The 17528-nt window shown below is 39.1% G+C and overlaps 1 protein-coding gene across 2 annotated transcripts in view; it reads right to left on the reverse strand.

The window, feature by feature from the left end:
- znf385c (zinc finger protein 385C) overlaps window positions 1-2695 on the reverse strand; it is a 138872-nt gene extending 136177 nt beyond the window's left edge. The window contains exon 1 of one of the 2 annotated variants that reach the window (XM_085158399.1): window positions 2475-2695. The gene's annotated coding sequence lies outside the window, so the exon portion shown is untranslated. The remainder of the gene's footprint in view (window positions 1-2474) is intronic. The other variant, XM_085158401.1, reaches the window with a different exon arrangement.
- Between the last annotated feature and the right edge of the window lie 14833 nt (window positions 2696-17528).

The raw sequence follows: 17528 nt of genomic DNA on the forward strand, positions 1-17528 counted from the left end.
ATTCTTTCAGGCCGGTTTCTTGAACACGACAGTAATTTTCCTGTACTCAAAATGTCTCTCCATTCACCAGATCTCAATCCAACAGAGCATCAATACAATGTGGTGAAATAGAAGATTCACATCACGGATGTGCAGACAACAAATCTTCAGCAACTGCATGATGTTATCATATCAATGTGATTCAAAATCTCTGAGGAATGATTCCAGCACCTTGCTGAATCTATTGAACAAAGAATGAAGGGGTTCTGTGAGCAAAAGGGGGTGAAAAATTAGGTTAGATCAACAATTTTTAAAGAGGTTTGAAGTAGTATGAGGCAAACTTTACTTAAAAGTTCTCTTTCTACAGATCATTTATATGCTAAGGAAGCAAGTAAACAATTGCACGTGGCAACATTAAGTAAAATGTAATGTGGTTTGGAATTAAGTTTCATAAACATACTTCAAAACTGAGGGAACAGGAAAACTTGGAAAGTTGTGTAATGATAAAACAAAACACCTGATGGGCTGCAAGGATAATTGGATTAATAAATAAACACCGCAATAAGGCTGAGTCTTCAGAAGTAAACATGGTTTTACAACTTTGTGAGCAAATTGTTCAGCAATTTAAAGAATTTATTTTCTCAATGTAAAAATGGCAAAGGATTTGGGAATTTCATCATCTTCATAACAAGATTAAAACAAATATACAGAGAATCTAGAAAAATGTACACAATGGTTAACATTAAAAACTGATACTAAATGGCTGTGACCTCAGCCAGTGTATTATAGATAATACATAACACTGTAGCAGACATCACTGCATGCTCAATGCAATTCATGACTGCACTGCACTCAGAAAAGCCACGGAAATTAACTGTTTTTGAAACATGGGATGTATATGTAAAATATAAATATTGTGTTTTACATGTCCATATTTATCCAACTTCATGGTCTGCACATATGAGGTAAAAGAGCGAGACTCCAGAACTTTACTCTGAAGCAAGGGAAAAACGATTTGTTTGAATTGCTATCCTGTTAATTAGAAATCAAACAAAGTGAGTTTTTTCTTTTTTCTTTATAATTCATCTCTTCATCATAAAAATGTAGCTTAACCTAACAGTATAGTTTAGGTAACAGGCAACTACTGGCAATGCCTTTTCCAGATGAAACTTGCACTTTGCACACATGTCCACAAACACTGGCATTACTGTACTGTATTGCTGAAACCCTGTACTGTAATAAATGGCTTGTGGCCTCGTGGCAAATGTATCATTACACACTATCTCATGTTGTTGACTAGTCTTGGCACAAGCTGTACAATGTCAGACTTTCTCCTACAAAAGAAAAAGAGGTGGCAAGACAAATTACAACATTCATCATCAGAGTAATTCAGCAGGAGAAGCCTTCTCTCAGAGGTTCTCACCATAAATAACCTCCTTATAGATCCGCTGCACTTTGTGAAGCACTCCAAAATCGGCCTTGTGATATTTCACTTTATTTATTCATTGCAGCAACTACTGGGCAGTAAGAATACAACAAAAGAGGCATTTAGCTGAAAATCCATCAAAAGTGCCAAAGGAGAGTCAGAAACCACTTGCTAAAGAAAGCTGGAGATGATTCCAACAATATGCCAACAAACATACCCTCCTCCCATAGTACCCCTGTTTTTGATAGTTCATAAAAGCACTAATAAAAAATTAATCTTTAAAAGTCCAAAATTCCTCCATGAGCAAACATCTGTTATTACTGCTCCCACTAGACCATATGTGACAAAATTGCAGTTAATCGAATAGTAAAAATAGGTCACATGTGTCACAGGAGATTGCATGCAAAGCCAGTTTTACCTACTTTATAAGCAAAAAATTCTGGAGAGTGTAGTACGATGTAATATGTGCATTTTGCACAGGTTACATAGCAATAAGACAAGCTGAACACGTAAAGCTAAAACTAAAGGAGTCTCCTCAACACTATCAAGGGCGATAAGTCTTATTTGATTGCAAATGTAATTTAATTAGGTATTTAAGTATTAAGTATTAGAAAGCTTGCAGTGCGTGAAGCCTCTGTATGTAACGTGAAGGCAAAAGTGCACTAGAATAACTTCATGTTTTTACTGACAAAGGGTATCTTGTTAGGTCATATAAAGGGGTGAGGGGTGCATGACCCACAGTTGAATGTATACCAACAAATGAATCTTACATATATATTTTAGATACCTTCTCTTCCGTTAGAGTCATTTTATTAAGCCTATTCGGGAGATTAGTTTGCTAATATTATTTTCAGAGAACAAATCAGTTAAATGCATTTTCCATGCGAAACAAGTGATAAGAAAGAGGATTATCCGGCGGCTGCTGCTGATGCGCAATTACGCATAACCTCAAAAATTCACAGTCTTTCGCCAAACCCTTCTAATCCTCCAGCGACTCAGAAAATAAAACTTTACATGTACTAAAGGAGCCCTTTACTCCACTCTGTCTGAAACCGGCGCATCCACGCACCTGAAAATCCCGCATCATTAAGTCAGTTCAGTCCCGTGAAAACTTTTTGCACTCGGCAGTCTTCTTCACATGTCTACACTCAGAAACGAAGTCGCTTTGCCTTACCGGTCCCGTTTCGTTTCCGAGTTTCCCGGTGCTCGTCGGTGCCCGGCAACAGCAGAAACAGATGGCTTGAGACTGGCAGCCACGGCAAAAAAGCAAACCTGTCCAGTGCAGCGGTTTTGTAAAGTTTAACACAGTGCGACAAGCTTTAGAAGGAAGTGGCTTTTCACAATAATGGCATACCAGTAGCAATAAAGAGTCGTGATAGACTGCCAGGGCCGCGAGTTAGAAATTTGCTTTCAGATGCGAAAAAAAAACATTTTTATTTAACTTCCGGCCTCAGTTTAAACAGCATTATGAGAAAACCTCTCTTTACTTAAGATCTAAAAAAAAAAAAAAAAGACAAACAACTTTGTCTTATTTTGAAACACATGACCAGATGTCTTTGCTCTTTTTATGGGTGTCTTGACAGTTCCTACACTGACCAGCTGTTTTACCTCCAGCAACACGTCTGTGCAAACTGTTCTTTGTTTTTGGGACCCCAGATAACACTATTAGTACCATTTCTTTACATATAGATGTATTTCACGACACTCCCGTTCTTTTATTTTCCTAAATAAGACTTGTATGTATATATTTTTTTTCTTCGTACACTCTCCCATACAACTTATTTTTCCTAACAGACTTACATCAAATACAATATTAAGATTCCTTAATTGACATTCATGTGGTTGCACCAAACAGGTAGCTTATTTATTGGTAGCATGACCTTTGACTTACTGCAGCACGATGGTTTGCTTTAAAATATTGCCGGTCAAATTTGTCATAGCAGGCATGTTATGATGACGCGTTTATGTTAGGATATTTGAAGGTTTCCCAGACTCCAAAAATAGTTACAGCAGGAACAATAAACATCCCACCAGCCTTGCCAGCCTTGTTCTCATTGTCCAAGAAAAACATTTCAGAATGCCAAGTTTGCTCAGGATATGCCTTAAAAATCCAGTTTTAGGTATTTATGTAGTTCATTTGTTCTATTTAATTCTATTTCTCTGTTGGCTCGCATACTGATTACAATCTGACTCGACTAACAGAAAAGCAATTGGCCTGATTATACTGAGCAGGGCCTCTTTACAGTAGCATGACTCCAACTGATAAAAATGCAATGAGCAGGTTGTCACCAAGGAGGTGATGGATACTCTTGGCTCTCCTGTTTATGAGCATTAGACATGTCCTTCTTCATGCAAATGTTCTGGCACAAGCAGTGACCATAAAAATAACCTACGGTCAAGAACACGAGGACCATAGAGAACGAAACACAACACCACCTCCCCACACTGACAACAGCCATTACCGCCGCTGACTAAGATGCCATCAGTGTTTAGTCTGCCAGTGCAGATTTTTTTCATTTGTACAGTGGTGTTAAGCTTCTGGGGAATGAAACCTACCCACAGAACTCCCACCTGCAAAGGTACAGTGCTACGCTTGTATGCCTGCACACAGAGTTGGTAGTAATGTCTAAACGACAAGATGTAAGCCAAATTCATGTACCTAAAAAGTATCTGACAAGGTGCCCATCCAAACTCTGAACCCCATTAAATCAATGTGCACCTGCCTCACATAAGGTCCCAGGCTTCACTAATGGTGCAACTTGCCCTTTCAGTGCTGACAGCGATGATGATTACGGGCAGCTTACAGTGTTTTTTAAAGACACGGGTAAACACTGTGACCTTTTTCCATTGGTCTTCAATGGACAGGGGCCTCTGAGTTAAAGAAAAACTATGCAAGAAGCACTCACATAGGTATGCTTGGTTCTACTAAGTCGCAGACTTTTGCTTAGCATGCAGCAAAAGAAGGGGCAGCAGAAAGGCAAAGTTTAAATGGATTTAGCAACATATTTAACCTCCTAGGACCTGGCGTCCACATATGTGGACATCACATTTTGGGTTATTTAGACCAAAATACTCAGTTTTGCTCTACAAGGGCCTGATATCCACTTATCAGTAGCAGGCCATTATACTGTTCTTTCAAAAATTTAAATGAATATCCTAATACGTGGCTCTTATTTTTCTTAAAAACAAAAATAAGGTAAAAAAAAAAATCTCCTAATTCTTTGTTTTTACATTCATCGGGTCCCAATATGCCCAAATATCAAAGAGAAATTAAAAATGCATGCCATGGAAGAGTTAGGAGGTTAGGAGGTTAAAATATTATCTTGTTCAGTTTATGCAAATTCAGTTATTCAAATAAACCAATCAATAAAGAACAGGAATAAATTTTTATACAAAAGGCCAAAAGCAGTTACTAAGCAATCAATGGACACACTTAGACTGGAATAGACAAAAAAACATCCCCATTGTATATTTTTTCCTATTTACATTTATTTTTCTTGTTTAATTTTCTTTTGTATGACCACACAAAAATTACATGATGGTCAAACATTAAAACCACTGAAACAAGTGAATAAATCTGATTATTTCTTAGAGTGGTACCCAGATGATATAGCATGTTAGGCAGAAAGTCTGTTCTCGAAGCTGTTGTAAGCAGGAAAACTGGGCCAAACCAAAGGTTCGGAGAGATCCATGACTTGGATCTCTCAGATCCCCCTAGTAGTCATGACGAGAGCTTATGGGGGTGTTTCGAGTATGCAGTTGTTAGTACCTACCAAAAGCAGTTTAAAGTAGGAAAGCTGGTGAACTAAGGAAGGTCAGTGGTGACTAAACTTACTGATACAGGTGGAGCATAGAGGAGCAGAGGATGGCCCATGTGGTCTCATACACAAAAAAACTACTGTAGCACAAACTGCCCAGAGCCTGAAGGCTGACAGCAGTAGAAAGATGTCAGAAGACAAATACACTGCAGCCTCCTGCCTCAGCTCATGAACAGCTACAATAGGCCACTGAATGTAGTTTGGTTTAAGGAATTGCAGTTTATTTCAAGACACCCTGGAGCATGTGTAATGTTTATCTAGTGAAGAGATCCCTGCAGGATGAACTATGGTAAGATGAAACGTCAGCAAAGGTTGTGTGATGCTCTGTGCAGTGTTCAGCTGGGAACCTTGGATACTGGCATTTGTGTAGATGCTACTTTGACACCTACCTCTGACAAACATCGCTGCAGTCTTTCAGGAGCATTATGCACAATGAACCAGATCAAACAAACATGTTCAAGGTGTTGATGTTCACACTGTTGTAATATCTCACTTGAATTAAACATCAACGATCAAAGGTCAGACCTCACAACTTACAGGAACTGTAAACTGCTGCTAATGTCTTGGAGCACATCTGACACCCAGGAATACTTTTCAATATTTTATAGAGTGAGTGAATTGCATTGCTATACCAGAGCTGTTTTGTTTTGTATGATGGCAGGGATATAATCACACAGTATTAGGGTGGTAGTTTTAATACTGTAGCATATCCAGCTATCCATGCATTCTCTTCTGCTTACCCAATTCAGGGTCTTGGGATGCTAATGCCGATCCAGCTGCTGTGGGGCAAAAAGAGGGGTACATTCTTAACAGGTCACCAGGCTCAGATAGACTACCAATCGCACTCACACCTTGGGACAATTTAGAATCACCAATTAACCTAACCCTGCTAAGTGCGTGTCTTTGAATTGTGGAAGGAAGCCAGAGTACCCAAAGATAAACCACACAGTCACAGGGAGAACATGCAAACTCCTCATGGAAAAACCCCAGATGGATGGTGGATTTAAACTCAGGGACTTCTTGCTGTGAGGCAGCAGAGCTAACCACTGGGCTATATATTTGGACTGGGCTGATTCCCTCATTCCAGTATGTGCTCCTCTCTGTATTCATAAAATGAGAGCAGTATCAATGTCATCTAATTCTGAGAAAAAACTAAATATGTTTGACAGTTCATTTAACTTCCCATGTTGCAATATAAATTATATCATTTAAGATGTACATCTGATTTAATACTTACACAGAATAGGAAACCGACAAAAGGACAACAGTCCTTGTTGAATAACTTTTGTCTCATCAGTGTTTCTTAGAACTGCTGCCATTATAAAGCTAATCTTAGTGTATTTTGATATCGGAGTAGTAGTTCCACAGAGGATCCAAACTGAGTCTCGCAAACACTTAGCAAAAAACACATTTAATGAACTTACAGACTGGGGAAAATAAACAAAAAGCAGGTAAATAAAAAGGTAGCTGAACCCCACCCCCCGACTCTGTGATGAATGTGACTCTATGTGGAATCACACTTGCGGCTGCTGGGTGAATTAATGGGGAGGGTTGAAATGCAGCGACAAGCTTTGGGATGCTCTCACCTTTCTCTTGCAGAGAACTTCCAATTAGCAGTGATGTATACAGATGGATGCATTAAAATTGTGCCCAGCACTTACTGAAAAGTGTGCCTAGTCATTTGCAATTAATTCAGGCAATTACAGCGTTTCCCAAATGCTCCCATTATGAGTTTTGAATCTGTCTTGTTCATTATTGGAAATTGCAATAATACTAATAACAAATCTGTTGCAATACACAATTCAAGATATGGAAGTTTCATTTTGTTTATTGTTGACAGTCCTGATATATTCACACTTTGTTCAAATCTGTGAGGGTCTGGAGTTTGTTCCATATCTGACACAAAATAGGTGCTGAACATTTCTGGAGTGTAGTAAGCCTGCAGGGGTGTGAAATCACTGCTGGAAGGCCCTATAACCCAATTCCACTTACCCCCATAATGCCTAGTATATCAAATTTGATAAATAGAGGTTTTCTAAGTTTCTGAGTTCCTACCATCCCCTGTGGTCACAAGCTGTGGGTAGTGACCAAAAGAACAAGATTGTGGATACAAGTGGTGGAAATGGGCTTCCTCCGAAGGGTGGCTGGCTTATCCCTTAGAGATAGGGTGAGAAGTTCAGCCATCCGGGAGGGGCTCAGAGTAGAGCCGCTGCTCCTTCACATCGAAAGGAGCCAGTTGAGGTGGTTCGGCCATCTGACGAGGATGCCTCCTGGGCGCCTCATGGGTGAGGTGTTCTGGGCATGTCCCACTGGGAGGAGGCCCCGGGGCAGACCTAGGACATGGTGGAGAGATTATATCTCTCGGGTGGCCTGGGAACGCCTTGGTGTTTTCCCGGACAAGCTGGAGGAGGCGGCTGGGGAGAAGGAGTTCTGGGCTTCTCTGCTTGGGCTGCTTCTCTGCTTGGGCTGCTTCTCTGCTTGGGCTGCTGCCCCGCGACCCGGCCTCGGATAAGCGGAAGAAGATTGATGGATGGATAGATGGAGTTTTTCTGAGTTTTTGAGACTTCTACATCATCATCATTAGTGTGAATCCTCAAAAAAACCTAAATTAATTGTACAATATTTTTTAAGCAATAAATAGCAAAAATATTGGTAGATGTATCAAATATGATACAAATTCAAACTCATTTATGCAAATTAATATTTATTCATTCATGTTCATATAATTTAAATGGTTAAAGTTAGTTGGTTTAAAACAACACGGAAAGTAAATATCACGGAGACACAAAGCGCACGTGGATAAAGCAGCTGCAGTAAAAGTAAAGGAAGCACAGGAGTCACAAATGTGGACATCAAGAAACGTGAGAGAGTGAAACAACAGGAACCAAAACTCAACAAATATACCTAAAAACCAAACACCACAATGTCATGCCCTTGAAAACTAGCTATCATTTGGTTTTGGCATCAGCTACTCTACAATAGACACTGTCCCCACACCAGTGGACAAAGCATCATCGTGTTATATATATATATGAACACAAAGATACTGTATACTCATCTGTGGATAATTGCTACAAGGTCAGTCCAATTCTGCAGTAGCCTACAATCCATAAATCTTGACAGGCCTCTATAGCCTCTCAAACTCCCACTCACACTGTTCTCAACAATCTGTCCATGCGTCAACCTGGTTTCCACAGCAACCAAAGTGGCAAGCTGTGTCCATTCAACGTGAACTTTAAAACCCATCTTAAAATGGAAGAAATGGAACAAGTGCAAGAGCGAGTGGAGGAGCAAGCGAATGAAACAAAAAGGTAGGCAGGAGGAAAAGTGATGTCCCTTCAGGCAGTTGATTAACTTTAGCAGAGTGTAGCCAAAGTGGCATGTATAAAGAAGAAGAAAAAAAGTGGGATGAAGAAATGTTAGGTTAAAACAGGGCTGACTCTTAAATGGCTTCAATTAGATTCAACATTTCCTTTTCACACTTATTTGTGCCCACCATCCTTGACATGTCTCCCTCTGACAAAAGTAAAAGAAGCTGTTTTTTTGTTGTATGTGTGAAAAGATGGTGTGTTGTCTTTCCATTTCAAGAGTGAAAGAAGTGTCCTTATTTTTCCCCCGCTTACTTGCAAACTCTACAGTAAGGTGCTTTGTTTTGTTTTTATGTTTTTGTTTAAATTGCCAGTTTAATGTACCCAATCACTGCATTGCACCCATACTGAGCTCTTTGAGATATAAGCTGCTCATTAGGTGTTTCTCTGTATATATTAAATGTATGAGCACTTAAAATCTCATAAACAACCACAATATGAGTAATAGTTTACTTTCATTCAGTAGGGGCTTGCCACTGCCCCGCTCATGGTTGCTTGCCCTTGGCAATGGTTTTCATTAAAAGGGTCCAGTGAGATGAAGCTAATTATGCTGGCTGTCTATTAAAGCACAAATGGGGGAAATAAACAGTTAGAACAAATCTGAAGAAAGAATGAAAGACTGCAGGTAAAACAGTAAAAAGTGTTACAGTTACCACAGACGTTTATCAAATTCCTGGAAGAGAAATTGCTTAATCTATATTTCAGACAGTGACGTGTCTGACAGTCAGTCAGTTTTTGGTTGTCCATCTAAGATCAATCAATTTTCTAGATGCCTGCAGTGGGAAAGATTCATATGTGAGTGGCAGTTACTAAAATGAAAAACCACGGAGGGAGAAGAGCAAAATAATAAAAATGGAAAATATTCTTGACAGATACAGAGTTGGGATATTGTAATCATGTAATAACTCAGTAATGTAATGGTGTAATTAAATTACAGCTGCAGTTGTGTCATTACAAAGCTTCTTCAGTTTTCTGCACTGAAAAAAAAAACCCATTACACAATATGTTTATTTATTCCTGCACACTAGCAGCTACAATCAGCTGATATGAACATTACTTTTAATTTTGTTGCATAAAAGTACATGAGCGCAACGGTAAAGTGCAAATTGTGTACAGGACATTTTACTACCAACACAACTTTGCACAGACAGACTGCTAACACAAGGGTGTCTTCAGCTAATAATTTTCTAGATTAAAGCTGCATCACAAGGTGTTTTAGACAAACTTTTAGGACTTGAAATGGACATTTCTTGGTAAAGGTTTATCAAAGAACAGCTTACTTTACTGACTCTTGAGGAAACATGCCTCCTTTTGGCAATAATTGCAAGACAATAAGTGTTATTGCCTACCAGTAGTTTCAGTTTGCCCTTTTTTTTCTTATGAAAAATGGTTTGTCTTAATGAGGGTATTTTCACGATATAAAGGGATTCTTGAAATGTCAAAATTAATTTGTAACAAGCTGTTTTCTGTTCAAAGTTTTGGAAGGTGAACTGGCTTTGTGAAGGGTTGAAGTCTTTCCCAGCTGACACTGGCTGAGAGAAAGGGTACACCCCACACCGGCTGCCAGTTCATCAGAGGCCTAACACAAAGAGTCCTTCATTAAGTCTTTTGAGATTAATTAGAATACAGACTTAGTGAACTGGTAACATTTAAACACCAGGATCTCTTTGTGATTCATGTAATTCAAACATTTTTTAAAATCATTTTTTGTGTGTGTGTGTTTTATTAACCTGAGGGTATCTTTTGTGAAACTGAAAATGAAGTTTGTACCCAAGTATTAGAAAAGAGAAAACAACATAATTATTTATACAATGTGAGACTGATGTGATAATGATATTTTTCAAAGTGATTTCCCTACTGGTTTTGTTTTTTCAGCACCTTTTATGAATAGAATTCAAGCATTGTTGGGAAAGATCTTAAGACTAAGTTCAAGTATAAATCTACAAACATTTTCATTAATGAGTCCCTTGACACGTGGCAAATCAAAGGTGTACTAATATTGGTATTAAAGGACAAACTCAACCTGGTGCAGCAGTCCTTTGTCATAACCCACAAATGCAGCGACAGCACACAAAGCCAAACTGTCTTCTGTGATTTATAGTGCAACAATTAACCTCTGAGAGCTGCTTGTGACTTTCATGGCATTTTTCCCAGTGGAGGAAAAGAACCTCCTGGCTCTCGACCATTACGTACTATCACATTTTTAATTCCACTGGGAGGATGCAAGCACAAGAACTATACATATTAATAAGTTGGAATGCTTATCCTCGTGCTTTTTAGACAGAGCAGTCTGTCACAGGGTTGATCCACTGTCAATATACCAAAACATTTACCCAACACATGTATATATATTTTTTGTGCAAAGTCGGCTGAGAATAATACTTTAAATGCTGCAAAGAATCTCTGGTCAGGATGTAAGCAATGACCCTGCATTAAAAGCTAGAAAATGATTTAACCATAGAGAAACCCAAGTTTTTATTTATTTATTTCAATACTTGAACTTGCATCATAGATGATTGCCTAGCTATTCTCAGCAGGTTTAACTGTCTGAATGACACACAGGAACTGCTTCACACCTCTTCTTCTAAGAGACATTGTGGGGGACAAAATTGAGAAGGTTACCTTTCCCTATGGAACAATATACCATAGATTCATATTCTTTTTGTTATAATTATGTTTAACTAGAACACCTACTTCTGTTTAAGTAATACTTAATGGTGTTTATTTTGACCAGTGGGTAGAGCCTTGAATAAACCAAAGTGCTGCCTAAAAAAAGAAGCAAAGGAATTACTACTTTATCATCATGCTAAAATATTTCTAATTTCTATATAACCTTTGGCGCAAATTGAATGAAAAATATGCAGCTAGTGTTCTAATAAAACTAATAAAGATTCGAGTAATAGTGGATGTATTGATTCTGCCCTGATATGGATTCTCATCCATATTATGACATTGTGTCTATTCAAAAGTAATGAAACAGTCATAGCTCATGAACCTGCACCGTCACTTAATTACAATGTGACAGATTTATAGAAAAGAAAATGCATAGATAAGCTGAGTGCATTTGTGTCATTGGCAAATTTCCCATTATGGTGACATTGTTATTCTCTGAAAGAAAGACAGTGCATTAAAGAAAAATAATACATTCTAGCACTCCGTGCTTCTCTGCAATGGAGTCATTTGTAGGAAATGAGGTTGCTCATAATCAGGGTCTATCAGGAGCACCTACTGATATAATCAGTCCTCATTTGGCTACACAGCCACATGGAAATTATTTTCTCCCCCAGTTTCTCCTGAACCTTCTAAAAATGTTTCTCTGAGGCCTTGTTTCATTTGGTGTATGGTTTAACTCCCTTTTTTATATCTGTGTATTGGTGTGGGCTTGTTTTTCATTTCCCACAGTCATCTACGTCCAACCCAGTAGAAACTGCAGATATAAACAGAAAGGTAGCCTTCTGTGCAGTAGTCTAGCGGATAGCCAAGAACTCCTGTTTTTTTCCCCAGATTTTTATTTCTTGTTAGATTTTTGTTCAGGTTAGATTCATCTAAATCACAGTGATTATCAAATGACATTTCCACTAGCACCTAAAAGTCTAATTAAAGGTGTTGGATAGAATGCCCTGCAATTCAGTTTGAACATTTGGGTCCAAAGATGAATCTAATACCATCATCAGGTCAACATTTCAGTTTTTAATTTAGTTTAAGTACATTAGACCCACCTAGTAATCCACAGACAATCTTACTTAAGCTAAGCCATGAACAGGCCAAAGAAAACTTTGCCCATTTCAGCTCTACCACACGGTTGACCATGATACTCTCAATAGTAGGCGAGCACCTTGGCAGATCATCTGATGTTGCTGCTTGAGGAAAGTGCACTGTAAGGGCAGTACAGCTCTAGATAAATAGAAAAAGAAACCTTTTAATATGACTTACTCTTCCATCCATCCATGTTCTTAACTGCTTGTCTAGTCAGCGTGATAGAGTTTTTCTTTTTGAGTTTGTCACAATGAAATATGCATAGGAGACTGCACCCATAATTGCACATAATTGCATTTAGACGTACGCTCAGACAGTAGCAGAGAAACAAAGACTTTGGGATAGACTTAACAGTAGGCTAAAACACCTTCTTTTTGCATTAAAAATATATTTGCTGCTATTTATTAAAGCGAAGCATTGATATGTTTGAACTGTAAGGTTAGCACAATTAACTTTGCAGTACTGCATATTTATTTGTAGGTTTTCTCTCAGAGTGCAAAATTTGGAAAGAAGAGGATTTAAATAAATCTTGCAAACACATTTACCGAGGTTTAATTATTTAATACTAAAAAAACAATTTTTTCCTCTGATATGGTTGTGATAGCTGCAGTTAGTAAAGTCAGTGACATTCAATCAGGATCTGATGGCAAACATTATTTTGGCTTCTTTTACACATTCTGCAGGTCAGATTTCAGGTTCATCCAGAGAATGGCTTCCTCAACCTCCGAGGTATCTTACAGTCAACATTGATTTCTGACAGAAGAGTTTGCTTTGATATGACAACACATCAATTCTCCTTAAGCCGGGCTGCCAGTTATTAGAATTGCCATGCTGTGCCCAGAGAGAAATCAAATCTACATTTCTAGGATATTATTTTTGCTAGTAGATTAGATCTGCTTGATTCTGACCCATTTGTGCTGCACTTGTGCACCAAGCTAATTTGCTCTTCTTAGTAAATGTGGTCCTTTATGTTTGATGTCTTTAAAAACGAAAATGCTACCATATGACATCAGTCACTTATCTGACAGTGATGTTTAAATGGCACAACAGGGTGTAAAGCTGTTACAACTACTAAGTCTATACAACATTCCACTGATGCATTTTGTTGACCTTGCGTTGTATTACGCTCCAGCATCCTCTTTATTTTCTACTTGTCAATATTTGTGCTCTCCTTTCACACTTTTCCATGACCTCCAAATACTTTCTGTCCATGTTTATTTCCCTTGCCTGCACCGTTCTACCAAACTCCGTTTCCAATCATTTTTTAACTCTCCCATGCAATCGGTTCCCCTGATTTCTGCCCCACCTCACACTCTGCGTCTCCCTTTCCATCTCCCCCTCCCTTTCCTCTAATCGTTCTGTTTTGCACTGAAGGTTACTCATGCCTGCAGGGCTATGAAAATGTCAGAAAGGCCCACTCCATTTTCAGCTACGTAAATAGCCATTTCCCGCCAGAGCAAACCCACTTTCCCAGGTCTGACCTGCCACGTTCCACGTTCCACATCTCACTTCCCACCTCCTTCTCCAATACCTGAATAGAATAGTGAGGGGGGAAAATAACGGTCCTCCTTTATTGCCAGTCATTTTGATATAACAGAGTGTTTCCATTGTCTTCTGTAGGCATTTACCCCTTGTTCTATATTTAAACAATCTGAAGCAACAACAAAAAATGGTCACAATGTCAAAGGCTTCCGTGGTCCTGGTATTCAGTTAGCTTTGCAGTGCCACTTTGTCTTTCCCGTTTTTCTATCTGTGTCATCAGGTTTAGTTTCAGTTTTTGTGTTTTTATTTTTTCATGTTTCTTTCTTGTGGTTCTGTCTTGTTACTACTTCCTGTATTTCTTAGCCTCCCACCCTCATTTGTATTACCTGTTGTGGCGTAGGTGTGGTCTCTGGCCCGCTGCAGAGGAGGCATGGCACAGTGAGCTCCCGGGGCGGCGTGGAGGCGGGGTGAACAGGTGTGCTAGGGACACCTGATTAATTGTGACTCTTTTTATGTTGCAGTGACAGTTGAGGAGGGCTGGTGAGCGGACGTGACAGCCGAGCGGGAGTGCCTGTGTCCCGAGCGTATGCCGAAACCATAGTGAACTATTACAATAAAAATAAACGTGTTGTCACCACACCAAGTGCTCTTGTGTTTATACGACGGGGTCCACCTTCACACCTGCGTTTGACCATTTTTTTTCTTAGATTGCATGTTTATCCATTGCATATCTGCCTCATGCTTCTTCCACTCAACTTTGAACTGCTGTTTTGTTTTTGCCCATTTTCATTGTTCATGCATTCGAATCCCCTCTTCAACAGCACTTTACATGAGAAATTCTATTAACAAACTTTACTAATTAAATCCTCAAAATGGGATTAAATATTCTGATATAATCACAAACGTGCAACGGCAGTGTTGAAAGAACATGCTAATATAACTTTCCAGAACTCACAAAAGAAAAGAAATGGACTTTTAAACCTTGCCTAAAATCACTTTGTACTTCCCAACCTGAGCAGCCTTCAAACTGTCAATATAATTTATCAGCACTTTTCATTGACAGACATGGAGAAAGCACTTACAGTGAAGAAAATGACAGGCAGTGAAAAGAAACCCCTCTCTCTCCTCCAAGCCACAAAAAGTTGCAAATCAAATCTTGGTTCCATTAAAATTTTACTCTTAACACTCAAGGGACAAATGCTCTTTTAAGGCTGAGCAAGTGCAGTAGTTCTCAAAGGTTTAGTGTTTTCCCTGAATTAAAATAGAGCTTCGGATGCAGTAGTGAGAGGATGCGTGGGATGGAGAGGATGTCACAGAAATATTAAACTGGATTTGTGCCCTGAGTGTTTTACTGAATAAATATAATCACTTATTTGATCTCTGGTGTTCTCTAAAACAAATGTTCTTGCTTTTCTGCCCCGCACATCCTCACACTTTGAGAGTAGGGTCATGCAAGGCTAGTTCATTTCCGTGTGCTGTGTCCCAGAAAACCCTGACGGGCTGCACGTCAGTCCCGTCCTCCTCCTCTTCTCCCCTTCACTAACACTCTCCTGATCTTCGTTTTCAATTTCCTGCAGCTCTGCAAGACAATGGAGAGCTACATCAAAGGCCTGCATGACGGGTTTTATAGCTCACATCAGCAAAAAAAAGAAAAAAAAATCACTCACAAGTCCTATTCAATAGCATTTGAACAACTCATCATCTTTCAATCCACTTGCAACCAAGGTTCCATTTTTCTCCGAGGCTTCTTTTTAAGAAAGTCAAATAAAAACTGTTTAGACAGCTGAAGAGTGGAGATCATTTCCAGAGGCCACGATCCATTACTATTTTTTTTAAAAACGTATAAGGAATAGAGGCGAGATATGATATGTGAAAACAGACAATATGCCTTTACGTCAATGTCAATGCCATACAAGCAGAAAGTATAATTTTTCATGGTCTCATATGTATTCCCTCTGACAAGACATGATTTATGCCACAGCCTAACCGCATGTTATACTCTGGATGTGAGTGCAAAAGTACACATGCATGTACACACATTATGGTATTGTATTCTATTGTATTGTACAAAATAACAGTGAAATAATGCACAAAAACCCCATAATTGAACAGTACATATATAAAATGACTTCAGGATCCATTCAGGCAAATTTACCTCGGTTTACTCAGTGTTGCTCTTCTCATAACAATGGGTATATTGAGTCAGCACTGTCAGTCTGGCAGTGCCCCCCTTCCCGCCGTGACTGAAAATGACTTTCAACAGCTTGATCGAATTAATTGGCTTGACTGTTGGGCAGGGAAGGATAGCTAGACCATTAGCTATTGAAAGAGAAAAGATTGACAAGTGCGTTGTTTCGCTGAAATAAATGAGAGGGAGGACAGCGGCTGAAGGCAGAGTGAAGGGTACACAAAGAAAACAGGCCTTAGATGAGGACAAAAGAATAGACTTTGCAAAAATGAGCCTGCTTTGTTTCCACTCCTTGGCAGAAATCAGATGTTTTGCTGTGCTCCATCTTGTGAAGCATGACTCCCTCTTCTCCTTAGACACAAAACCTATCATTTGGACATTTGTGGACAGAAGAAAGAAAAGCGGCTTCACCAAAGACAGGAATAGACATTTTGAGGGATGTGGGGAAATTGGGGTGTGGTGGCAGCATGAAAAGCATTCAGCACGGAAAATTTATTTTCCAATAGTAGAAAACACATGGTACTACATTCATTCATGCTCTTGGCATAGTATGTTATTACTGTGATAGTCAAATCCAAGAAAAACCAAAACAATCAATGCTTTTATGATGTTGCTAATCATATGGATTGTTCCTAAATAATTCCCTGTGTTAACCATAAGGAATATTGGAGACCAGTGAGGCTGTGGCCAAGCTGTAGCACCGTGGATGCCACGCTGCCGTATAGCTGCTTGTGTCAGGGTTACTTTGAGGGCAGGGCAGAGGTGTGGAACTCATTCTAATTGGATCTGTCAAAACTCGCTATCAGTTAATGTAGTGCTTCTATTAAGCAAAGCTGCAGCCCATGACCTGCAGCACTCCGAGCATGATCAATGGTTCCATTTATTATTTTGCTCTTGTTGTCGCTGTTATTGGCGGTGGCGATGATGATGATGCTGTCATTAATGACGCTCATTCAAAATGCCTGTTACATTTTGTCTGTGACTAATTCCATTATTTACATACTGCCGTCGCGCAAGTAGCAATGCTAAACCCACCACCTTTCTTTTCTTGCATAGAAAGCAGTTTGCAAAGATAAAAGTCTCAGATTTACTGTTAAACATTTGCAATAAGTTTCTTTAAAATAACTTCTATGTGATTTTGGACAGCATCTTAGTTTTATAGTACTAAAAACTGAACAGTTCCTTACATTGCTCACTTAATCTTCTGCTTCTGCCCCTTCAATAATTCTAGCGTCTTACCCTGCAGTTACAGTAAGTCACTCTGGAAACGAGAACAATTCAAATAAACCATTCTAAGATTTGCAGAAGTATCCTCTCTCCCTTGAATGTCTCAGATGGAAGAAAGGGATCAATACCTCAATTCGCCAGAGTAAATCTGTAGAAATCCTTTTATGCTACATGAGCCCTGTACTTATCTGTGGCTATACTTGCACACAGAAACAAGGTTCTTCCATAGCTTTGATTGCACTGCTTGGGGACTTGAAAAGTGTTTATAAGCCATCCCTGTAAGC

Source organism: Neolamprologus multifasciatus, chromosome 4, assembly GCF_963576455.1.
Source record: "Neolamprologus multifasciatus chromosome 4, fNeoMul1.2, whole genome shotgun sequence".
Classification (NCBI taxonomy): Eukaryota; Metazoa; Chordata; class Actinopteri; order Cichliformes; family Cichlidae; genus Neolamprologus; species Neolamprologus multifasciatus.